Raw genomic sequence first — 26,306 nt, forward strand, 5'->3', positions numbered from 1 at the left:
TGGCAGAAGGTCCAGTTTATTCTATGAACCCACCCACACAGTGGTCACCCAATGATGGTGATGTTTAATTTCTCCCCCACTGAATCTCCCACTGTCAGGATTCAGCTACATATATCTGACAGTCAAATGCAGTGGTTTCTGCACAGACCCAGATAGACGCTCTGCGTCTGCACAGAGGTTCTAGAGTTTCCCGACCTCAAACAGTAAGATGATAGGCCTCTAGAAGGCTTCCAAAGATGGTTCTGTGCAGGTGCACTGCAGAGCCTATAAGTGGGACTGCGCAGTAAAAGCTAGATGTTTGATGCTCCAAGGGACATCTGCCTACTCAGGTTTGTTTTGATCACTGTGATTGCAGCAATTCAGGGGAGGCACTGCAGCATATGCTTTAAAAACGCAATACCAAGGAAACTCTACAATTTGTAGGATACTAGAAAGGTTATTATGTATCTTTCCCCCTTCCTTGCAAACCAAATCAAGAGTATCACCCTTTTGAGGAGGGTTAAAGAAAGGAAGAGATCCTGTAACATTTTGCAGTTTTTTGCTATCACTCTCAGCTATGCAGAGTGCAACGCATGCAGTCCCTGGCCAGAAGAACATCAATGTCATGGAGATTTATGTTTTTTTGTGTGTGTATTGATAATGCTTCCCAGAAAGCTCTTTTACAAATTGGTGTTCAGCTTTTAACACAAGAAAGCACAACACAAGAAAACATGACAATTATTCAAACATTTTGAAACAAGAGCTCAGAATGGTTAAATGCAGTTTCAGCAAAGGTTTGTTGTGAGTACAAGTGATAGCAGATTTGCAAACCAATCCTATGCATATTTACTGAGAATTAAGCCATTCTGAGTAAAGTGGGCTATAGTCCCAAACAAGCATGCACAGGATTGCAGAGTAATCATTAGTGGCAAGAGACTGCCACTCCACATTCACCAAGCATAACAAATGTGATGTGCTCACAACAATTTTAGGCTTCTATTTCCATGCAATAAATGTGGTTTTGTGGAAACAAGCCCATGGACCTCTATAACAATTTTCAGGAACTACCCACTACTGATCTGATTGCACTGACACACTTTCGCAATTTTAAGTTAATTACATGAAAATGTAAGGCATCTCATGGTGACTTTTCCACCTAACAGTTTTTGTGCAGGTTAGCTTTTGACAGGTCCTCTTCATAAAGCACCATCACTGAACAGCACTCTATCAATACTACAACCCTGCAGGCAAAATATTGTCTGGTTAGTTCAAATAAATTAACTACTCTACCCTATTGTACTTTTGTATTAGCTGCCCCCTTTGGTTTTCCAAGTCACCATGCTATGATAACAGGAGAAGACACATCTGACAGAATGCTCTCTTCTGTGAAACTCTGAAAGGTAAAGAAACACTGTCCTGATAATATAGATACAACTTATGATTTAAATCAGTGTCTTTCAAGTTGAATCCCGGAATACCTTGAAGTGTGTAGGAAAAAATTAAACCTCAGGGGTTCTCATAAAAGAGTGACAGTGACATTTCAGCTGCCAAAGTCTTTAGGCTGGGCCGATCTTGATTCAAGTGTCACTGAAATATCTGCATTAAAAAGTGACTTTGGGGTAGGTCATTATGTCCTGCCAATTTATTAGCTCCCAAAAATAGACATGTTGAGTAACTAATCATGTCACTAGACTTTCAGATCCCTTCTGTGTAAGCAACAACATATGACTGGAAAGTGACTCCCATGATACTGTTATCCACAATGCTCTTAAAAGTGCAGCATCATCCAAAACAAGTTGTGCTGTTTAATGTCCATAAAACTTATATACAAACTTAATTCAAAAATAATTTTCCCTCATTCTTTATGGGCTTAGAATATACCATATTAGTTAAGATTGCTGTTCATGACATGGCCACGAAACCTGGAACCTAGAAAGCAGATGATCCTCCTGACTGGGTTAAAGCTAAGCTGATCAGTGCCTGAATCATAGGGCCACATAAGCTGCTCAGTGGCTTCATGTATTATCGACAAAAGCTGGCAGCACTGTCTTTTGTAATGATGAGGAACTAACTACATGGTAAGGAAATGCTTATTAAATGAGCTTCACAACATTTTCTTTTAAAAATTAGAATGGAGAAGCAGATAGAACAAGAGCAGTTTAACCATATTTTCCCGCTGTCATTTGTCTGCTCCAAATTGCGTATAGTAGTTTCTCCCTCCATAGAAGTCCAGCTACATGTTTGCAGGGCTAAATGGGGCAGGAACCCCACAGGGACAAAAGCTGGGTGTGGGAGTGTTATTTAGAGAATAGATAAATAGCAGGTGGGGAAAGAATTAAACACATTCTCACTTGGCTGATTCTCTAATCTAAATTCTCCTTTTCTTAAGTGGCTTTTTTCTTTTTAAATTGCATTGAAGCTTTCTTACACAGATTTACATCTAACTTGCCTTGAGCCCCTTTGCTTGGCTGTGCTTGTTTGGAATGTCCAAAGAGGTTCCTCCATAGGAAAGGTGGTAGAACACAGCCTTATTCAGCTTTTCTACCCAAGATATTTTTTACACATTATCATCAATTAACAGCAAGCAACTGAAGGAGAGCAGGCATAGGGAGCTGGCGGTCCATGTCTGTAATGTGTATAACTGTTCTGAGCTTCCCAAAGGAGTAGGATGCAAGTATAAATTATAGCTGTGAAATCTTCCAGTTTTTTGTTATATTAAGATATGTATTTCAGGAATGGACAAGATGACCACTGAGAGTCTCTCCAAATCATCAATCTGTTTCTTTCTTTATTATTTTTATAACACTTAGTGATTTTAACACTTCTCCTACTTAGTTAACACCTAGGAAAAGAAACAAGTGCAACAGCTTGAGTATCTTTTATACATGTCAGATATAATATGTATGCAAAATGCTCAGTCAATATATAATTCTTAAGATTTGGGCACTGTCTGCTTAATAACTCTACTTTGCATTCTGCCACACGGGGCGAAGGGCTGCAGTTCAGTTTTAGAGCATCTGCTTTGCATGTAGAAGGAGGCCAAGTTCAGGCCTCAACATCTCCAGGTAAGGCTGCGAGAGACCCTGCCTGAAACCCTGGAGAGTCACTGCCAGTTAGTACAGACAATACTGAGCTAGATGGACCGGTGGCCTGACCCAGTAGGAGGCAGCTTCCTATCTTCCTGCATGTAGGCCCTGCCTATAAAAAAACATTCTGAAACCAACTGTTTCTAAACATGACAGCTCAGTGGTTATCTGGTGTTTGTCTCAGAGAACATTTTACACCACTGCAGAGAGCTTTATCGTCTCCCAGGTAAATTTATTTCTGTATGACAATAAGCCTCCAAGGTGGCTGACAAGAAGTGAAAACTGATATCTATCAATAACTTTACAAAACAGTGGTGACCTATGATGGCTCTGGGGAGACATCCTCTCTCCTGGCCTTAGATGTTCCTGTTGCCACTGGTGTGAATGTTTCAACTTCTGGACTTCAAAGATTCCATGGACACCATAAAGAAGGATAGACCTCCCTTCAGTGTGTGCTATCTAGTATTTCAGGGTCAGGGAGTACCATATGTTTTAGTCCTTGGGTGCATGGAGCATCTCCTCACATGGGCAGCTGGACAGTCTGACGCTCTAATGACAGAGAAGCTTGATGAAGGCTAGCAGGACAATGATAATGGAAAGTGCTTCTTCCCCAGGCCATAGGTGTTTCTACTGCTGACACCTGTGTGGCTGCTTCTGTGCACAACTGAAAGTCAGCCTTTAAAACCATAAGATATTTGGAACTATGGAATGTAGGGAAAACACCTGTCTCCATATGACCCTTCCCTGCACACTTAGGTCATTGGGAGAGGCCCACTTCATGCACCTCAGGTGGCTAAATCAAAGAGGATTGTTGCAAGGCATTTTTTTTTCATCCATCTTTCAGTTACTATTAATACTGCTGATTACCGGGTTTTAATATTTGGCTTGTTTTTAATGGTTTGTATTTTGCTGGATGGTTTAACCTGTATTTTATGTGAACCATCGTGAGAGCTCCTGGAAGCAGAGAAGCAGGATATACATTGAACTAAATAAATATTACACCAAAACATTACTTTTTGTTCTTTCCATTTTAATTTTAGTGACATGGGAAGTTTAACACTCAAATGAGATAATGTTCCATAGAAGCAACGGTAACAATCAGAGCTGGACTTTGAAATGTATACCTCCATACAGGTAATTTTTTCTATTTACTTCCTCCTCAACGTAAGACACAGATTTTTATACTTGTTCAGACCACAATACAGGTAGAAGTCCCACATGTTGCACAAGTGGAATGATTTTAGAATCAGAGCAGTAGGCTACTTGAACAATCTCAGATCTGCAAGTCCAAGAAAGCAGATAGCAAGACTAATGAGTGCAGTTCATGCTGTCCTTGTAAACTTTGGGAAATATCGGTCAAAAGAAGCCCCATGGTTTCTGACACTATCAAGATGCCAGAACAATTAAAACATTTGTATCATTCCTGTCACTGTGTTACTCAAATACCACAATTCTATTATGCATCACCATACTGCAAACACTTAACCAACCTGCTGTAATGTTTGGATTCTCTTGTGGGTCAACAGTGGACCAGTTCTTAAATGTACCTCTGTATTAGTACCAGACAGTACAAATATGTAGCTCCACATTCTGATCCAGAATTTGTTTAGGATGTGTTCTTGCCTCCTTTTCCAGACAGCATTAATTTACACCCACATTCAATTCAGCAAGATCCACACTGCCCCCTCAGTGAAGTTTAAATTACTGTTCTTTCTCTTTGCTTTGTTCTCATACAGAGAATAATATTTTCTTGCACTGAGCAAGTGGCAAACTGCACATTACCCATACCTACTTGTAAGAAAGCCTTGACTTCCTCCTTTTTTAAAATGAGAAGCAGCCTTGGGAGGTAATGGCTTTGAGCAGAGGTATGACAGAGAGGGATACCTGTATACCCTTGGCTGGAAGTTGTAGTCCAAAACACCTGGAGTGCACCTGATTGGCAAAGGATGCTCTAAAGAATCCAGGGAGCCTTCACATTTCATCCTAAAAAAGATCCTCTGTAGTATGTTAGGTAGTCATTCTTTCTCATCCTATTACATCCCAAGTCCCAGACATATTTTTTAATCATTCCCTCAAATAAAGAAATCCCAGAACGTTTCTGTAATTACAGCTACTCAAAAAGAGAAAAATGTTCCAATCCACCAGAAACAATATTTTCATGAGTCTGTGTAAAATATCAACTCGTATGAATTGTGTGGAGAGTTATTATGGACTAATCCTTGGATTTGAGATTCAAGCTATATGGGCACTTAGGCAGACTGACCACTTTTGCAGGTTTAAAAGTGCTTAAAATGCATTTATAGCACATGGCTAAATATTAGCTTACCTTGAAAACTGGCATTTTAAGAGATATCACAGCACACTGGCCCTTTATTTATCAGCAAGTGTAAATGGGCCAACATGTGCCTATGTTGACAGGTATTTGGGTCATTGCCCTCAACCTCAACTACACCCGTTTAGTGATGCCTTCAAACAGAGGCAACATGTAGTAAAGCAATTTCCAAACTCACTTTGAACAACAATTAAAGTGTATTGCTATATTAATTGCTTTATAAAGTGGAGACTGAATGGGAAGTTTAAATGTTCTTCAAATACATTGACTGGAAAGCCCCCCCTTCCAAAAAACCATCCTTATTTATTGAAGGCAGATCCAACTATCTCTTAGTCTATTCTAGGAATGGCAAATGTTACTAAAATTCAAAATAATTTACAAGGGTACTGACAGTGTAATGGGCTGTGGACACAGTTGGTCACACTGATTTTGCCAGGGGCGAATCAAATGTTTTCAATTTACATGAAACTCTAATGTGCTCCAAAAGTAAGTCTGACATAGAAGGAACCTGAAAAATGAGTCAGGAATCCATTAAGGTAAGGAGCTCCTGACTCAGCTCTTTTGCATCTTGGAATACATCATGATCACATATATGGTAGCAGATTTGTTACATGCGGCAACCATAAAGCAGTTACAGGAAACCTGTGCCCGTGGACCAAATCTGTCCTTTTCATATAGAATCACGCAACTGACCCATCACTGTACTACTCCATGTCCTCCAATTACATGAGGGGAAGCCAACATTTTTTGGCCCATGGGCACATTTGCAAATCTAAGAAACTGTTGTGAACATCATATACACACACCACAACCATGCTGGTGACCCCTGAGTTACATCCTTACAGTTGGATTCAGTGGAAACAGACAGACACAAGGTGTGTCCCATCATGACCTGCCAACAGCAGCCAATTTGGCACACAATTTAGCAGCCTAAAAAATTTGTCCACAATATATTCCCATTGGATCCAACCTCAACAGTGCCCGCTTTCTTCTCAGGGAAAGTGCTTCCAGCCATATACCTTTTGTCCAGGATATATATATATATCCTCCATTTGAATTAGACCAGAGTAGTCCACACCCGCACATATTTAAATCTGTATAAGAGGAGCAGCTTTGGTCTCTCCCATTCATACCAGTAGGAGTTCCTTTGGCATTTGGATAGGCTTATCAGGCCTTCCTAGTTATGTGTTTCTTGCAGTTCATCCCAAAGGAAAGCAATCCACTTGCCTGGAACTTTGAACTGCATCAAGCTTTCAGTATGCTCTTAACAGCAAGTAAGGGTGGAGGGGAAATAACTTGGCATCTACCCTTTGAGCTCTGCCTTAGACCAGCAACTAGGGTTGCTGGGTCTCTGGTTTTCGCCCGGAGACTCCAGATTTTTGGGGTCCTCTCTGGGTCTCCGGGTGAGTCACCCCATTCTTCGGACTCTCTGCTTTAATTTTTAAAAAAGTTTCTAAGTGGTCTGGTTCAAGAGAACTACACCAAAATGTCACCCCCAAACTTCTGTTAAATGAGCTCATAGCTTGCAGCTCTAACCTCGCCCTTTCAGATTAATAGCCAATAAGTGAAGTCGGGTATGATTGACAAGGGATTTGTTGACCTCCAGGCAACAGCCAGAACCCATTTCAAGTTCAGAAAACTGTTGTCTTTTCCTGCTTGTCTGAAAATCTCATAAATTATGTAAGTATATAGCTTTTCAGCAGTACAAAAATAGGCAATTTACTGTAAAAAAAATTCAGTTATGATTATCATAAAAGTGTACATGCAGGGTTTTTTTAATTACTTGCTAAAATAGCATATACATTTTATCTTTCAAATAATTTTTAACAGAAATGTAAAAGAAGTGTACATGCAGCTTATGATTACAATGTGTTATACTTTTCTAATTACGAGGAGTCAAACAAGTTTAAATTGTCCTGGGATGCTGAAGAGGGCATACCAGGAATAAACCCCATTGAATTCAATAGCACTTACTTTTGAGTAGACATGGTTAGGATTGTGCTGTAAATCAATGGGACTTTTGAGTGAACATAGCAAAGGGTTGTGTTTGTGTTGTAAATCTTTCTCTGCCCCTCCAATTCTATTTTTAAAGCAATTAGGAAGGGCTTACCTAGGTGTCACTGCTTTTATTTTGTAGGAAACTAATACTGATTTTGAGAGCCAGTGTGATGTAGTGGTTAAGGTGTCAGACTATAACCTGGGAGACTAGGGTTCGAAACCCCACATAGCCATGAAGCTCACTGGGTGACCTTGGGCCAGTCACTGCCTCTCATCCTCAGAGGAAGGCAATGGTAAACCACCTCTGAATACCGTTTACCATGAAAACTGTATTCATAGGGTCACCATAAGTCGGGATCGACTTGAAGGCAGTCCATTACCATTTTCAATACTGATTTTATTTTATTCTTTTTAAAAAAGTTCTACAATGATCAAACTATTATATAGGGTGAATGTATTTTTACATCTCCAGGGTGTGTGTATATATGGAACCTTTCCAACAAACCTGTGAGGTAGAGCTGCTGATGGGAAACCAAGGCAGCTTACAACAAGAAATAAATCAATTTAAAATCCAATAACCATAAAACAAGTATAAAACAGTTGCAAAACAGCTTAAAGTGGCATGATCCTGAATTTTGGGTTGAAGTTCCTTATCGCATGAGGTTGCAGTCCTCTGCACGCTTCCCTGTTTGAGTAAGCCTCATTGAATACATTGGGACTTGCTTCTGAGTAAACAAGCATAGGATTGCACTAGAAATATCTTTACAGGTCATACTATGTCTTCATACTATGTCCCAATAAGTATCTGATTTCACACTATGGTTATACATTATTATTTCCTCTACATTTTAAGTGTGCCTTTCTTCCTTGAGGTGGTAATAGTCCCCCTCTGTTGTTTTCACTCTGAGGGGCAGATTAGGCTGAGAGATGGTGAGTAGCCCATGGTCACCCAGTAAACTTTGTAGCTCATTTCCATTTTTAAAAATTAATTAAAATTATTTACATGCAGGCAACCTTTATGAAGTAGATCCACAATACATTTAAAGCACATTCAACTTGCATTTAAAGCACATGACTTCCCCCAAAGAATCCTAGGAAGTGTAGCTTCCCCCCTCGCAGTTATAGTTCCCACCACCCTTAACAAACCACAGTCCCCATGATTTTGTGTTGGGATTCATGTGCTTCAAATGTGTGTTGAGTGTGATTTAAATGAATGGTGTGGACCTGCCCTAGGTATGTTGTGCATTCATTAGTGAATTGAAAAGAACAATTTTAAAATATACTTTTTTAAACAGGGGAAGGGTTGTAGCTCAGTGGTAGGGCACATGCTTTGCATGCAAAGGTCCAAAATTCAATTTCTGGAAACGACTATTGCCTGGAATCCTGAACAGCTAATGTGAGTCCATGCCATCAGTACTGAACTAGATGGTACCAAATGGCCTGTGTCAGTATAAGATAGATTCCTTTGTTCCTAAAAGAGGAAAGAGACCCAAGGGCCACAGTGACACTAAATTTTATTTATGTATTTTATTTACAGCATTTATATACCTCTTTATATACTGTAAAAAATTCAAAGCAGTTTACAGAAGGTATTAAAACAATAACATTATTGGCAAAAACAGTTGAAAACAGGTATTTAAAAACATTCAAAATAATAAAACCAACAATGAGTTAAAAACAGACATAATAGCTTCTACATGCCTGGGTAGGCTTGCCTAAACAAAACATGTTTTTAGAAGGTGCTGAAAAGAGTACAATGAAGTCACCTGCCTAATGTCAATAGGCAAGGAATTCCAAAGCGTCAGTGCTGCCACACTAAAGGATTGATTTCTTACAAGAGCAGAACAAGTACTATGTGGACCCCGTAACATGGAAAGCACACCTTGAACTTGGCCTGGTAGCAAATCAGCAACTAGTGCAGATTTCAAAGCAGAGGTATTATGTGCTGATAGGGTCTCACTCATGTCAGCAATCGTACCACAGCATTCTGCACTAACTGCAGCCCCCAGATCAGGTTGTACTGCATAGGGATTTCTGTGTCCTTGGCTGATGGGCTGCCAGGATTTTTTTTTAGTTTTGCTTTTTGGTTAGGAATCCTGACTTGTTGTTGGATGCTGAGTTTTCTGCCTTACTCATAGGAGTCTTCTTGTGATTGGTATGGCATTGCATTTAGGAAATCATCACTGTCTTTTGTTTTTTTCTATTTGCATTTCATTTACGTCTGACCTCACTCCCTTACATCCATAGAAGCAACAACAGTGGTTCCATGTGCTCAACTCAACTCCCTTAAACCCACTGATTATGCATCTTGTTATTTCCATGATGGTTTGTTTCTTGCCCAATAGTGGTAAAAGAGAATTCACATCCTGGGAAGTGTGGCTTCAATTGCTGTTGTTCCCAGTCTACTGCCTGTGAAGGTAGACCAAACCATGTGTGTTTTCTCTCTGTCAGTTATTACTCATGAGAATTGGGTTGGCTGTCAAAGTGAGTTTATAGCAGCTCACAGAGTAAGCAGGAAATGGTAGAGAATCTTCTTAACTCTTAGTCATTTCTCAAACCTCTTTCTGCAGTGAAGGGTAAAGTCTGTAAAGATGTTTGGAGCAGCCACGTTAAAACGCAGGCAGGGCATTCCAGGCAGGGGGTTGCCAACTCTGCTTTGATATGGATATCTTTGCAGAGGATCCCTAGTCAAGCCTTACCAACAGCACAATCCCAACCATATCTACTCAGAAGTAAGTTCTGTTGAGTTCTATGGGGCTTAGGCTCTTAGTAAATGTGCTTAGAATTGCAGCCTTCAGGGGCATCCATCTTTACTCCTGAGTGCTCTCATCTGACATCTCCACAACACTAGACTCCCATCTTCTCACGATAGCTTTCTGATGACTGGCCTGGCCTGAGGGTACTTAAACCCTTCTTACCAGAAGCAAGTAGGCTAGATTAAATGTTTCCAACCCAGGCTTCTTAACCAGATGACAAGGAATGATCCCATCACTTCAGATGGACCTAGGAACACCTTCATTTAGCTAAGATTTCTATCTTAATTTCCAATCAGATGTTTGTTTGTTTGAGTGGTATGCTCCAAGCAACTGAAGTGATGCTTAATGACATTACTAGGGCTTGCCCCCATAACATCACTAGGGGCCATCTCTGAAATCTCAGGGTTTGGAATGCTTCTGAACTGGCAACCCTATCAGCAACCCAGCATTTTTGTTGACCACTGCCTTAAAACAGTGACCTGTGAATGACCCAAGACAGGGAATCAGCAAACGGGTGTGGCTGAAAATTCCTGTTACAGAATAGCAAGTTCCAAAAAACTTAAAAACAAGCCCTGAGATATATCTGAACACCCATTGTTATCCCATTTAACCACCATGTACCAGCCTTTTACATGGAAAGATCCGAAGGCAAGAAGTACTGGCGGGGAAACCTGATCTTCACATCACAGTACTGGTGCAAGAATGCAATACTAAGCAAAACTGAACTGGAGCTTGATCTTGGGCTCCTCTGGTTTAAATATCCAGGAATACTGCATGGACCTGACTTTTTATTTTACTTTTGTAAAGGCAGGTTGTCTATGAGACTTGAATTTAAAATTATTAACAGAATGATCATCTCAATATACACATGAATCATGATCCTAGGCACACTTCTAAAGAAATTTGTTTGGAATAAATGGGGACTTAAAGTCACATATTTTTTTAACTGGAGATATAAGATAAACATACAAATACCAAGTTAGACAGTTGTTCCAGATGACTAACTTTTTTTTAAAGTCTAATCCCCCCCCAAAGTTTCTTCTCCATGGAAGTGAAGCCAGAGGAAATACTGGAAATATTTGGGCAGCATGCAAGTCCTCAAATGCATCTAAAATGCAGTAACTGTGACTGTATCTGGCTATTGGGTGGAGAGGGGGCACTCCCACAGCCAGAGAGCATTACTCAGCAAACACTGTTCTGCCAGCCTAGTTTAGAAAGCCTGGCAGAGTTTACAGCATAGTAGCTAAGCACATGGAAATGTATGTAAGGTGCTGTTTAACTAGGGTTGCTAGGTTCAGGGCCTGAGACTGATCCTGTATCTTTAGGAGAAGAGAAAGTCAGCCAAGTGCAGGTGTTCTTGCAACGCTGTAATGAGAAAAAACATAAGGTGGGATTCTCCCTTCCCCCTGCACAACTTTTAAAGATACAGAAGACCCCTTGGAGGCTGGGCCTGGCAACCAAGAGGTCTTATGTATCTTTAAAAGTTGGGCAGCGGGAAGGGAGAATTCCACCTTGTGGTTTTTCCCATTACATTGTTGCAAGAACACCTGCACTTGGCTGTCTTTCTCTTCTCCTAAAGATACAGGATCAGTCTCAGGCCCTGAGTCTGGCAACCCTAACAACCCATCCCTGTCTATATACATATCTGACTTGAGGGTCTGCTTTATAATATGGGGCAGATATGTACAGGCTGGCAGTGTTTATGGAAACAAATCCTGCATATGCAATAGCAAATGCGTCTTTGGACTTTTTGTCTAGTGGGTCAACAACATTAGCTGTCTGTGAATATGCTAAATGTAGTTTCCCAGCTGAATGTCACTGAAATGGCCAACAGTCCTGTGCCTGGAATGAAATTATTTTATTCGGCTAACAAGCAATGTATTTTACATCCAACATATTTGGCAACTCTTGAGCAGACTTTCCCTTTTAAAATTCCACTGCTACTTCTCCCTCCAGGGCTAGCACAACTCAAGTGGCTCAATGTGTCACAATTCAAGAGGTGCTGTGTTCCCCTCAAAGGTGGGGGGGAGAGGCACAATTGCTACTCCAAACCTCAGGACAACAGAGTTCAGATGTAAACTCCAATCCTCATTCCCCAGTTTTCTAAACTTAAGCCTCTAATCACTGATTTGATTGATTTATGGAACGGGGAAAACCCTTGGGGAGGGAGGAGACAATTCACCCACCCCCACTCCAGCATACATCAAGACACAAAAAGAAATATATTCATTAATTTTCATCTAGATCAACAATATAAACTGAGCCAGCCCTGCCCCTCCATCTTGAAACCTTTGTGCATCTCCCTCATCCTGCACCCCTTAAACTTTGCTTTTAGTGTAGAGAACCCAGACTGGTGACACGTCACCACCACCATCAATCAGTTTAGATACAGGCAACAGTTCCTTGGAGTGGTCTGACATGGTAGGGTCACCAGCTCTTGCACTGGCTCCTGTAGCTATCTTTTCAACAGCACTTTGGTCTGCTCTGCAGCAATTAGCAGGCAATAATTTCTAGCTTCATGCCCTTAAAAGCTTTTGCTGCTTCGTTCTACTAAAGAGAGAGAAGACGACTGTTCTAGGGGCTTTTTAGCAAGTTGGTAACCTGACTGCACAGTCGGTATTGTCATGCTCGTCAAACATACTAAGCTACATGAAAAAGCCCAAATTATTGCCACACTACACTATAAACGCAATTAAAATGTGTGATGGTGATGGTATTGGAAGGCTTCTCTGCATAGCAAGTTGCTCTTCTGATCAACCATACAGAGGCAGCTACCACATGTAGCACTTACTACATAGTGGATCTATAGTGCTTGTCTTAGGGCACCTTTCACGCTTAAGGGCTGCTGAATGTACCCACAGTGTATGTGCGGTCAAAAATATTTCAAATGCGTGGTTTTTTTTTAAATCACATACATAATTTCAGTAACATTTACAACAGTCATAGAAGGAAGGCCTGTATCTCTGAGGTATTGCTAAGGGGGCAGTGGCTTGCCTTCGTCCAAGCAATGAGTTTGACAAGAAGTAGTATTAGAACCAGGGACTTAGCAGTTCTCACTTAGTCAATATTCTACCTACAGTACTGCTACAAACATGTTATTTTAACGTGTTTAAAGTGTATCTGCTAACAATGTAACTTGAGGTGGCCCTCAGGATCAGGGGCAAGCCTACTATTAGTACCCCAACCAAGAACATTACTGGACAAAATAATGTGTTCTTATACTGCAGACTTAGGTTTGTGTTTGCCTATATCGGGGTGGAAAACAGGCTTGAGGGCCAATGTGGCCCTCCTAGCCTCTCTGTATGGCCCTTAGAACTCTCCCCATGCCACACCCTCTACTGGCCCTGTTTCATACTCTCCTTCAGTGTTTTTGTGTGGCTGGAATGTGTCCTTAAAGTCGGATAATGTCTCTTGCTCGCTGGATGGAGGATACAGAGGGGTGTGTGAGTGTATGTACAACTAGCCTACATTTACATTTATTCTCTGCCCACTTTTGCCTCTTTGGCCCCACCCAGCAGTAGCATGGGGTTCCCAGAAGGTTGCCTAGGAGGAAATGTGGTCCTTGGGCTCACAAAATCCTCTATCCCAGCCTATACAAACAAAAGCTAAGACCACAGTATAAAGGCATTTTTATTGCATTGCAAATACCCTCCATTCTTCTTCCATGCACACTTATCCTGAAGCAAATCGAGCCCTTCTCAAAATTCCTATTTTATTCTGAAAGTCTATGCCAATTCCACTGGGGGGGTGGTGGTCATTTTTTAATCTGCACTATACAAATTGCTCCGAGAGGTCAGGTGTTCTGCTGTCAAAGCTTCCTGAAATTTTAGATTTTCTTCCAGGACTTCATCGTCTTTAAGACTAGAGCTCCTATAGGCATATGTAGTGGTTAAGGTGTTGGACTATGACCTGGGAGACCATGGTTCGAATCCCCACACAGCCATGAAGCTCACTGGGTGACCTTGGGCCAGTCACTGCCTCTCAGCCTCAGAGGAAGGCAATGGTAAGCCACCTCTGAATACCGCTTACCATGAAAACTCTATTGATAGGGTCACCATAAGTCCATTTGAAGGCAGTCCATTTCCTTTTTCATGTTTCTTGTACCACCTTTTCCTTCTCAATTCCTTTTTTGAAACTGCAAGTACAACCATAAATCCACATCTATTATTGGGAAGACTCCAAGGAAGATCACACACTCGAGGTCAAGCAGGAACTTGGCAGCTGCATAAGGAGCAAATTCACTGTTCTTTATTTGCAAAGCAAAACTGCTCCCCCCCCATTTTGCACAGTCCCCTTCATGTTTACTGTATTTTTAAGCAATAACCCCATAATAGAAAAAGATGTTTCAGCTACTCTTGCAAGATCCTCATAACTTTTACATGATGCAAACCCAACTAGATGCAACTTTTGCTCAGATCCCAGCTAATACCCATACACCAAATTTGCAATAAAATGTTGGATGCTTTCAACTGCAGGCTCTCACACACCAGCAGCATTAATTGGTACTTCAGCTGATATATAGTATGAATGCAAAACCCATAGTGACTAAATTTTTGTAGTACATTGTTTCACATTGACAATATTAATGTGTGGCTCAAATTCTGGAAATGATCTTTAAATGTACTGTTAAGGCTGCAATCCTAATAACCTGGAGGCAAGTTCCCATGACAAGGATTTAAGTATGTCTGAACAGTTTCTTACCAAATTGTGCAATTATCATTTTCGTTTTACTTTGTTTATAGTATTGGCCCTTTACTGTTCTTTTTTTTCCTTTTTGCAGAGAACACAGAAACATGGGAAACTGTCCTATACTGAATCAGATCATTGGTGTTTTTTTCAGGATTTCAGACTGGGCCTCTTCCAGTCCTCCAGGGCCGTCCGTATGCAAAGCAGCTGCTCTACTAGTCAGTAACAGCACTTTTCCCCATCTGAACTGCCTATACTTCAATAAAGCTACATTTAAAATAATTTTTTTCTCCATGCTGATAATAAATTTCAAAAACAAGCAAGAATTCCGTGCAGAAAAACACACACAAATACACCCTTCCCCAAAATCTGTCATGTGCAGCCTACAAGGCTACATCAAAAATAAACCTTCATCCAGGCTTATCAGAAGAGTTGTGTAAGGCACACAGTCACATATGTAAGTGGGTGTTTGGACAGCTTTGTCAACAAACTGTCAAAGTACCCGTCCTTTTCAGTTACTGCATGATTAAGAGATATACACAACATAGAACAACTGTCGGAACCGCCATGTAACCAGCTTTTGTCCTAAAGTGTTGTTTTAAAAAACAAAAAACAAAAACAGGCCTCGAGGTGGTGGTGGGGAAGCTTGCTGAAATCCCAAAGGCGATCTCGAAGCTTGTAGGCTGAAGAGACGTCATTATTTGTTGCAGGGCAGATAGGCAGAGCTCCTTCTGTTTCCTTACCACAAGCTGATCCCATATTTGGAAGCGCCACTTCGACTCTTCCTCGCCCCCCACCCCACCCCTGGTGCAATGTCAGTAGCAAGGGATTATTAAACAGAACTCTTTTGTTTTCGGCGTAAAGTTCAACCGCCAGTGGAGGAATAAACAAAAAAATGCAACAATGCAAATGCAACAATGTTTGTTTTTATGCACTGGCGTGGCTGATCCAAGAAAAAATAACATCGCTAAGCCTTTGCCAGAGCGGAGAGGGACTGGCAGTTTCAAAAGAGAAGAAGCGACAAAAACCGAGGTAATCCGAGGAGGGGAATTAACCAGTTTGCGTCCCTGTCTTTCTGCAGCGCCCTAGTCCTGCAGGATGAACTCCAGCCGCCAAGTGGTCAGTCGGCTGTTGCTGTCACTTCTGCAAAAGCCAAGCCGCTTCCCTGCCACGAGCAGCCGCCCCAGTAAAGCGCCTTATCACCATTCTTTCCCTGCTATTCTACTTACAAATGCGGAGACCAAACCCCTTCATCAACTTGCATTTCTAACCCTTTTTGGGAGCGGGGCGGAGGGGGTTGGAAGCAGCAGAAAGAAGGAAATCGCCATCCTAACCTGAATTGCTCCAACTAAATTGATCGAGGAAGCAAATGACAAAAAAGCAAAGTCCAGCGTCCAAGCGGGGCGCAGGAAGTTTGCTCACCTTTAATGCCATAGGCGCCGCAAATCAGCACTCCTGAGACGAGTCCGGGAGCGAAGAAGCCCCAATCAACTAACCAAAAGGCAACCAAACCCCAACTTTGAGCGCCTTTCGCTAGGATTCTGGGAAGGCGTCACTTCCTAGCGTGGTAAGTAGAAGTGGGGTGGATGCCAAAACGAGCCCTTTAAAGCTCGGCTCTGCCCTTCCTCTCCTGGTTGCGTCCGCCTCTTTCAGCAGCCCTGAGAGGGCTGAGCCACGGAGTGCTGCTCCCGACCCTTCCCAAGGAAATTTCCTCCCGGTGGTATCATCAGGAGCAGAACTTGGAAAAGTTACTTTTTTGAACTACAACTCCCATCTGCCCAATCCAGTGGCCATGCTGGCTGGGGCTGATGGGAGTTGTAGTTCAAAAAAGTAACTTTTCCAAGCTCTGATCAGGAGCCATTTGAGAATATGACCCCCTATCGTTTTCAAGCCTTAGGCACTTGTTTCTAACCGAGGATATGAAAAAAAAAAGGGAGAGAGGGATTACTTTTACAAATGTTTGCAATATGAATAAAAAATTAAGGAAGAACATTGAAAACAGCAAGGTATGATTGCCCTGGTTGCAGCTCAGTTCAGCATTCTTTTTCCATCAGTAGCCAGCCAGATGCCTCTGGATTGTTAACAAGCAGGAGCCTGGAGTAGACAGGCATTCTTTTGATGACGTTCTGCGAGGGCCCTTGACACTGGCTTGTCGCCTTCGTTCCGATATGGCTCGCTGTGACATTTTGCCAGTTTTTCAGACCCAACCTGTAATTTGCAAATTTATTTTATGTGTAGCTGCATTTATCCCAGTCTGTATTTGCATTAGATTTGATAATAATAATAAATTTAATTTTTGTGTCGCCTATCTGGCCGAAGCCACTCTAGGTGACGTACACGTTAAAATACAATAAAATACAATATAAATACAGCATAAAATACAATGCAGTCAACAATAACCATTTTAAATAGCAGCAGTATAAAACAATGTAGGGCAATCAATAGACAATTTCAAACAATTTTAGCCCATCCCGGAGATCCCAAAGGCCTGTCCAAAGAGCCAAGTTTTTAAGGCTCGGCGAAATATATCCAGGGAAGGGGCATGGCGAAGATCGAACGGGAGGGAGTTCCACAGAGTGGGGGCCACCACTGAAAATGCCCTCTCTCTAGTCCCCACCAACCTAGCTGTTTTCGTCGGTGGGACTGAGAGAAGGCCCTGCGTGGCTGATCTAGTCAGGTGGCTTAGTTGGTGGTACTGGAGGTGCTCCTTCAGGTAAACTGGGCCGAGACCGTATAGGGATTTAAAGGTTAACACCAACACCTTGAATTGGGCCCGGAAAACAACTGGGAGCCAATGTAGATGAAATAATACTGGCGTAATATGATCACGGTGGCGGCTGTTTGTGAGCAGACGAGCTGCCGCATTCTGCACCAGTTGTAATTTCCAGACCGTTTTCAAGGGTAACCCCACATAGAGCGCATTGCAGTAGTCTAATCGAGAGGTGACCAGAGCATGTACTACCAGTGGGAGCTGATGAATAGGGAGGTAGGGTTGCAGCCTCCGTATGAGGCGTAGCTGATACCAAGCTGCCTGGCTCACTGCCGAAATCTGAGCCTCCATGGACAGCTTGGAATCAAGAACAACCCTGAGGCTGCGGACCTGATCCTTCAGGGGTAGTCTCACCCCATTAAGCTTCAGGTCAACAACACCTAACCTTCCCCTGTCACCCACAAGCAGCACCTCGGTCTTATCAGGATTGAGCTTCAGCCTGTTCCTTCCCATCCACCCACTCACGGATTCCAGGCACTTGGACAAGGTTTCCACAGCCAACTCCGGTGAGGATTTAAAAGAGAGATAGAGCTGCGTGTCATCAGCATATTGGTGACACCGCAGCCCAAAACTCCTGATGATGGCTCCCAGCAGTTTTACATAGATGTTAAATAGCATGGGAGAGAGGATAGAGCCCTGTGGCACTCCACAAATGAGGGGCCAAGGGTCTGAGACCTCATCCCCCAATGCTACCTGTTGATGCCTGTCAGAGAGAAAGGATCGGAACCACTGTAAAACAGTGCCTCCTATTCCCAATCCCTCCAGGCGATCTAACAGGATACCGTGGTCAACGGTATCAAAAGCCGCTGAGAGATCCAGGAGGACAAGAAAGGTGAATTCTCCCCTATCTAATGCCCTCCTCATATCATCCACCAGAGCGACCAAGGCTGTTTCAGTACCATGTCCAGTCCTGAAACCCGATTGGTATGGATCCAAATAATCCGTTTCATCCAAGTGTGCTGACAACTGGTTAGCCACCACTCGCTCAATTATCTTGCCCAAAAATGGCAAATTCGAAATGGGGCGAAAGTTGTTCAAGACTTGGGGATCCAAGGAGGACTTTTTAAGGATAGGTTTTATGATTGCCTCCTTGAGGGCCGGTGGCAATACACCCTCCTTCAAGGATGCATTTACCACCGCCCTGATCCCTTCGCCCAATTTCTCCTTGCAGTTCATAAGGAACCATGATGGGCAAGGATCAGTCAGACAGGTGGTAGGCTTTACCGTTGAAAGCACCTTGTCCACATCCTCAGAAGGAAGAGGCCGGAACCGATCCCAGTGAACCAGATTGTGACTGGTCAACTCTGGATCCTCCACTGCATTCACAGTGTACGGAATCGAGTTCTTTAGGTGTTCGAATTTATCAGCAAAGTGCCTTGCCAATTTGTCACAGGAAGCCTTAGAATGCTCCAAGGGTTCCTGGGCAACTGGACCGACCAGGCTTCGGACCACTTGGAACAGCTTCCTGGGACAGCACTCTGCGGATGCAATAGAGGCAGCAAAGAAATCCTTCTTTGTTGCCTTTATTGCCACCTGGTAGGCAGCTATTGCTGCTCTAACCTGTGTCCGAACATCTTCAGAGCGGGATTTCCGCCACCGGCGTTCTAGTCGTCTCACCTCCTGTCTCAGACTTCGCAACCGGGGTGTATACCACGGTGCTGTCTGAGTTCTGTTCAGGGGGAGAGGACGTTTCGGAGCCACCCGGTCTAATGCCTTGGTGATCCCCTCATTCCACTCCATCACCAGGGTTTCGACCGGGCGACCTTCAGCAGGTTCCAATTCCCCCAGTGCAGTCAGGAATCCATCCGGATCCATCAGGCGCCTGGGACGGACCATTCTAATAGGTCCTTTGCCCTTGCGGAGGGTGTGTGGCAACGAGAAGTCAAAGTTCACCAGATAGTGATCTGACCATGACACAGGGGTAGAAGAAAAGGCCCCAACTTCAGAACACTCCCTTCCATTCCCAGGACAAATACAAGGTCGAGAGCATGACCGGCTACATGGGTGGGCTCAGTATTACTAAGGTGCAGTTCCCAGGAAGCCATGGTTTCCAGGAAATCCCGAGGGGCTCCAATGAGAGTGGTCTCAGCATGTACGTTAAAATCCCCCAACACTAACAGTTCTGGGGTCAGTGTTCGCACATCCGAGACCACCTCCAGCACCTCGGCCAGGGAGTCTGCCGTGCAGCAGGGCGGGCGGTACACAAGCAGGATCCCTAAACTGCCCTTCGGGCCCAACCTCCAGTACATGCAATCAACAAACTTGGTCCTTGGGAGCGGAGGCCTGGTGAAAATCAAAGACTCCCGATAGATGACTGCCACTCCCCCTCCCCGCCTTCCTACCCTCGGTTGCTGCGCATAATGGAAACCTGGCGGACACATGGCCTCAAGAATGGGAGCTGAGGCCTCGTCCAGCCAGGTCTCTGTAATACACACCAGGTCTGCGCACTCATCCAATATCATATCATGGATGACAGATGTTTTTTGTGTCACAGACCTGGCATTACACAGCAGCAGTCGAAGGTCGGTAGGAATCCTGCGTCCCCCAGTTGACTTCTGGTTTTGGGCAGACCTGGAACAGGGGATGGGTATTACGCATCTATCTCCTGTTCCTCTAAATTGACGTGGTCTGCCCCTAGCAGCTTACCACTGTTCCTCCCTAGGGTGGCAAACACTTCAGTGGGAAAAAACTACAGTAAAAAATCTAAAAACAATCACTAATATAAACAAAAACAATTTCAACACAGATGCAGACTGGAATCAGGATGTCTACCTAAAAGGTTTGTTGAAAGATGAAGGTTTTCAGTAGGCACTGAAAAGGCAATAGAGATGGCACCTGTCTAAAATTTAGCAGGAAGAAATCCCAAGGAGTAGGTGCCAGTGCACTAAAGGTCCAATTCCTGTATTGTGGTGTACTGTTTTAATTGTTTTTATATCTGAAATTGTTTTAACTGCTTCATTTCCCCCAAGAAGTGAAAAAATGATGATTGTTTAAATGGGGAGGGGTAGAACTAGGCACTGAGAGTGTAGGGGCACATTATAACAATTCAGAGAGGTCAAACCATCATAGACTAACAAAATTGCAAACAACAATTAGAGAGAGAGACTGTATATGAGTATTTCTACCCTAATGCTAGAAGCCTCCAAGGCAAGAAGGGCAAGATGGAGTCCTTGGTCTTAGAGGATAGCATTTATATAGAGGACATAATGGAAACCTAGTGGAATGTAGAAAACAAGCGGGAAATGTCTCTCTCTGGGTATAATCTCTATAGGAAGAGCTTATTGGAGGTGGTGTTATTTTGTACATCAAAGAGGACATCAATTTCAACAAACTAGAATCCTCAAAAGGGGCAAATTTCTCCACAGAATCATTGTGGGTGTTGATACTGGGCCCCAAGAGTAATTTAGTACTGGGGATGATTAAACACTCAGGGCAATCTGAAGATGGAGAATGAAATCAAGGAGGCATCTGTGGCCCCATCTGCACTAACATCATCATGGTTTATTTGTATGTCGTCTTTCCATAACAATCTGTGCTCAAGGCAGCTCACAACATGAAAAAAGTTACATAATTCACTGTTACTAAACAAAATTGAAAATAGTCATACAGTAAGTTAAAGAAACATCTGATTAAGAAATATACAATAAATTGAAACAATACACTTATAATTCACAGTAAGGTCCAACAATAAAATACAAAAACATAATCCTAGTAACAGCAAAAATAACTACCTCCTAAATATATCCTAATTTTAAAGATAAAATTAATGACTATGTCCTAGAAAAGTTTTTCATGGAACCAACCAGAGAGGTGACGATCCTGGACTTAATCTTAAGTGTTGCCCAGCACTTGATGTGAGATGCGTTTTTGAAACCAGTTGAGAATAGTAAACATAGCACTATCAAATTTAATATATATAAATATGTAAAACGCCAATTGCCAAGAAAATTCAACCCAGTCATATTTGACTTCAAAAGAGAAAACTCTGCAAAAATGAGGAGATTGGTAAAAAGGAAACTGAAAGGCAAAGTCAATAAGGTAAAATCTTTCCAAACTGTTTAAGAGTTGTTTAAACCACGGTATTAGAAGCTCAACTAGAAGGTATACTGCATGTCAAGAAAGGTACTACCAGGACCAAGAGGATGCAAGTGTGGTTAATGAACAGAGTCAAAGAAGCTATTAGAGACAAGAAGGCTTTTGTTCTTTTTTCCAAATGAGAAGAAAAGGAACATAAACTTTGGCAAAATAAATACAAGCATATGGCAAGGGATGCTAAAAAGTTTTTGAACACATTGCTAAAAACAAAAATAGCAGCAAAAACATTCTTTAAAAATATTTGTAGCAGGAGACCACCTAGGGAGGTGGTTGGACCTTTGGATGACAAGGGAATCAAAACTGTGCTTAAAGTACAATAAGGATATTATAGAGAAGTTAAAATAATTATTTGCATCTGTCTTAAGAGCAGAAGATATAGGGCAGGTCCCTGTACTGGAAGTAACTTTCAAGGAAGGGAGTTTGAAAAACTGAGGCAAATAGTGGTGACAAGTGACAAAGTTCTAGGCCTTACTGACAAATGAAAAGCTGGTAAGTCACCAAGTCTGGATGGCACCCACCTGAGAGTTCTTAATGCAAATGTGAAATTGCTGCTCTTGTAACAAAAGTAGGTAACTTGGCCCCCATTCCTGACAGTGATCCTGAAAATTACACATATACTTATGGGGTCTGAACTGGCAATGACTGACCAGAAATGAAATCTTGGGGTTATAGTGGATAGCTTGATGAAGATGTTGACCCAGTGTGCAGCAGCTGCAAAAAAGGCAACTTTTATCCTAAGGATCTTTAGGAAAGGGACTGAAAATAAAACTTTCTAGCATAATGGATTTATACAAATCTATGGTGTGACCACACTTGGAATATCTGATCACTTCCCCACAAAAAGGAGATTGTTGAGCTGAAAAAGATTTAAAAACAGGCAACTAAAATTATCAAAGGGATGCAATTCCCCTAGAAGGAAAGGTTACAACATTTGGGCCTTTTTACTTTAGAGAAAAAGTAAGAAGTGACATATCAGAGGTGTGGCGAATTATGCACATTGTGGATAAAGCATATAGGGATACATTTTCTCTCATAATACTAGAACATGGGTTCATCTAATGAAGCTGAATGTTGGAAGAGAAAAGGAAGTACTTCTTCACATAGCGCAAACTACCAAATTCACTCCCACAAGAATTAGTAATGGGCATCAACTTGGATGGCTTTAAAACAGGATTAGAGAAATTCATGGGGAATAAGGCTATCAGTGGCTACTAGTCAGGATGGCTATGTTCTATTTACACTGTCAGAGGCAATATGCCTTTGAATACCAGTTGCTGGGAATTGCAGATGGGGAGAGTGCTGTTGTGCTCAAGTTCTGCTTGTGGGCATCTGATAGGCCACTGTTGTTATAAACAAAACGCCCTAGCCCCTTTTTGAGGTCTAGTGGCTTGAGTTCGCTCCCAATACTCACCCCAATAGAGCTCAGAAACAAACAAAACAAGATGGAGGATTAAGTATATTTATTGCTAACATGTGCACATGGAGAAGTAGCAAGCTAGTTCTGACTCAGCTAGGCACAGCCAAGTCTTTTATCAACTTTGTTTTACTAATTATTCATACATCATAATCATCATAACTACATCACTTTTGTTTTCCATACATCACTTTAATCCATGCCCACTTCCTTCTGGTAACCATATTTGGAACTTGTTTTTCACACTTGTTTGCTCATTTTGACCTTGTATCTGCAACAAAGTTTGATACTTTTCTACAGTACAGCTGGACATTGCAACAAAAAGCCTGAGACCTTATTTTTGCAAACGCAGCTTCAAACAAACAATGATAATGCAAGTCAGCAAATTAGCATTTCTCCTAACACACACACAAGTAAAATTAACTGTAGATTAGCTGTACTACACTAACAAACTACTTATAACAAAATTAAAATCATTTTCCACACTGTGAGAACAGAGTGCTGGACTAGATTAGCCCTTGGCCTGATCCATCAGGGGTCTTCTTATGTTCCTATAACTGATATTTCTATTGTTAAGTTGCTTTGAGATTATTTTTAGAAAACGATTCATAAATGGAAATAAATACATACATTTTAACTATGTTACCTCTTGCTGGCCCTAATTGACTGGCCCAAGTAATTCTGTTGTCTGACACGCAGCAGCAAAGTCAAGGTGCCTAATACCCAAAAAGGAAAGGAAAGCAGGAAGCGCCAGTTCCGTGGAAAAGAAAGGAGGGTTTTTAATTGATACCAACAAGTTTCAAACCGAGTTTTCCTCAGAAACCAATTTCAACCTGGTGTCTTTCTGAACACTGTTGCAACTTAACTCAGCTCAGTTTGGCCAGCCAAGTTATTTTGGCACCTGAGACAGATGCCAATGCTGTCAACAACAACAACAACAACAAATAGACACAATCCTATCGCCCCTTGGATGTTTTGAACCTCCCTCTCTGCAGGTGGAGAAGATCTGTTCCAGGAGACTTCCTTGTCACTGTTGCAGAAACCTGCACTGCTGTTCCTCTTCTGCTGTCAGTACTCTGACCATTGCGTTGATGGAAGAGAAGGGAAGCGTCAGGGAGGCTTTGAGCCTACAGAATCCAAAGACATTTGATTACTGTGAAATACCCCCCTCTCTTCAAATCAACAAGGGAGGGAAAATATGACTGACCTGGAGTTGATGTTGTTATTTGCCCTCTGGCTGTCCCCACCTTCTGTCTAGGGGGGTCTGAGACCAGCAGGGCTTTGGATTTGGTGGTTCTTCTGCTGCTACAGAATCTCCCTCACCATATGGCTTTGTCAGTAACTAAACATTTGTTGCCCCTTCATGACAGCTAGCGTTACTCTGCCTAATGATAGGGTTGGAACCTGACAGGGAGATTCATAATAGGTTCTCCTGTGGTTTATTTGTTTGTTTGTTTTAATCAGCCATGAGGGGATTCAGATTGGGGCAGCAGCACTGAAGGCTGGGGTTAATCCTTTTCCCTTGCACCTTTTTCTTGAGGCTGCAATCCTATACCCACTTAGGGAGGACTCCTGGCAGGGGAGCCACAGGGCTAAATGGAGTGACAGAGCCACCACTGCATTTAAAGCCCTGCTGTTCATGCTAGCCAGGATGGTAGTATATAGAGAGCCAATGCGGCAAAGTGGTTAGAATGTTGGACTAGGACCTGGGAGACCAGGGTTCGAATCCCCAATCTGCCATAAAGCTTGCTGGCTGACCTTGGGTGAGTTACAGTCTTAACCTACATCACAGGATTGTTGTAGGGATCAATGGAAAGAGAAGAGAACCATATACATCACCTTGACCTCCCTGGAGGAAAGGTGGGATATAAACAAATCACCTAATTATTTAACCTAACCTAAATAAATAAATAAGCTAATATTTGCTCTTCCAGCTCCAGGCTTGAGCTGCAGAGTGGTTCAGATTGGACCCTTCTCTGGTTGCTGGACCAGCTTAGGATCCAACTAGGGATGGGGCAGAAATAAGATTCAGTTTGTGTTTAAAGCTGAATCTATCAAATTTGCATTTTGCAAAATAATATAAGAACTGAAAAGCAGCCTTCCTTCAAAATTCACACTTATCTGAATTTTTCAATGCAGTTCTCCAACCAATGTTTGCAAAATTGCATATATTAGGAGAAAATGTGCATTAAAATGCATATATTAGTGAAAATAACATACAAAATATATTAGGAGTTGTGTTCATTAGTCAAAACTTCATGGAAAATGTGCTTATTAGGATAAATTTGCATTAAAATGCTGAAGAATTTAATGAGGATTTAAAAAACAATTCACCTTATTTCTGCAGATATATGGAGAACTGAATTTAAGAAGGAAAAGTGAAGAATGGAGAGAACCAAAATTAACAGATTCTTCCATCCCTAGATCCAACAGATCTGTGGCTATCTCAGACGGATTGGTCTGACAATAGAAATATCATGTGTAAAATGGCCTTGACTTTGGCCTAAACACCAGAAACAGAAGGATTTTCTGCTGCATTGTTATCTTCTGTAAACATGCCAGAAAACTGTTAAGTTTAGTCAAAGATGCCAATGAATATGCCAATGAAGACGATTAATTATACTTGTCACATATTAGAATAATTATTCCTCTGATAGCATACCTTGTCTCCCCTAACAGGATTAAATGGTTAGCACTTCCTTTGCTTGGCTTCTATTATTTATTTATTTATTTGATTTATATCCCGCCCTTTCTCCCATTAGAAGCCCAGGGCGGCAAACAAAAGCACTAAAAACACTTTAAAACATCATAAAAACAGACTTCAAAATATATTAAAACACAACAACCATTAAAAATATATTAAAACAAAACAGGTTTAAAGCATTTTTTTAAAAGCTTTCAAAACATTTAAAAAAGGTTTAAAAATATATTAAAAAGCAATTCCATCACAGATGCAGACTGGGATAAGGTCTCTACTTAAAAGTCTTGTTGAAAGAGGAAGGTCTTCAGTAGGGGCCAAAAAGATAACAGAGATGGTGTTGCAAAATGTGCCTGTCTAATATTTGAGGGGAGGGAATTCCAAAGGGTAGGCGCCACTACACTAAAGGTCCGTTTCCTGTGTTGTGTGGAACGGACCTCCTGATAAGATGGTATCTGCAGAAGGCCCTCACCTGCAAAGCGCAGTGATCGA

At 42.0% G+C, this 26,306-nt stretch overlaps 1 protein-coding gene and 1 long non-coding RNA gene across 2 annotated transcripts in view; one reads left to right on the plus strand and one right to left on the minus strand.

Moving 5' to 3' along the window:
- MIDEAS (mitotic deacetylase associated SANT domain protein) overlaps nt 1–16,459 on the minus strand; it is an 85,103-nt gene extending 68,644 nt beyond the window's left edge. Inside the window, exon 1 of the mRNA XM_061611263.1 lies at nt 16,260–16,459. The gene's annotated coding sequence lies outside the window, so the exon portion shown is untranslated. The remainder of the gene's footprint in view (nt 1–16,259) is intronic.
- LOC133377343 (uncharacterized) lies at nt 15,888–25,814 on the plus strand. The gene is made up of 2 exons (XR_009760693.1): nt 15,888–16,404; nt 25,464–25,814. It is a non-coding gene; the product is annotated as an uncharacterized LOC133377343 (long non-coding RNA).
- Nucleotides 25,815–26,306: the final 492 nt, after the last annotated feature.

This window comes from Rhineura floridana, chromosome 2, assembly GCF_030035675.1.
Source record: "Rhineura floridana isolate rRhiFlo1 chromosome 2, rRhiFlo1.hap2, whole genome shotgun sequence".
Lineage (NCBI taxonomy): Eukaryota > Metazoa > Chordata > Lepidosauria > Squamata > Rhineuridae > Rhineura > Rhineura floridana.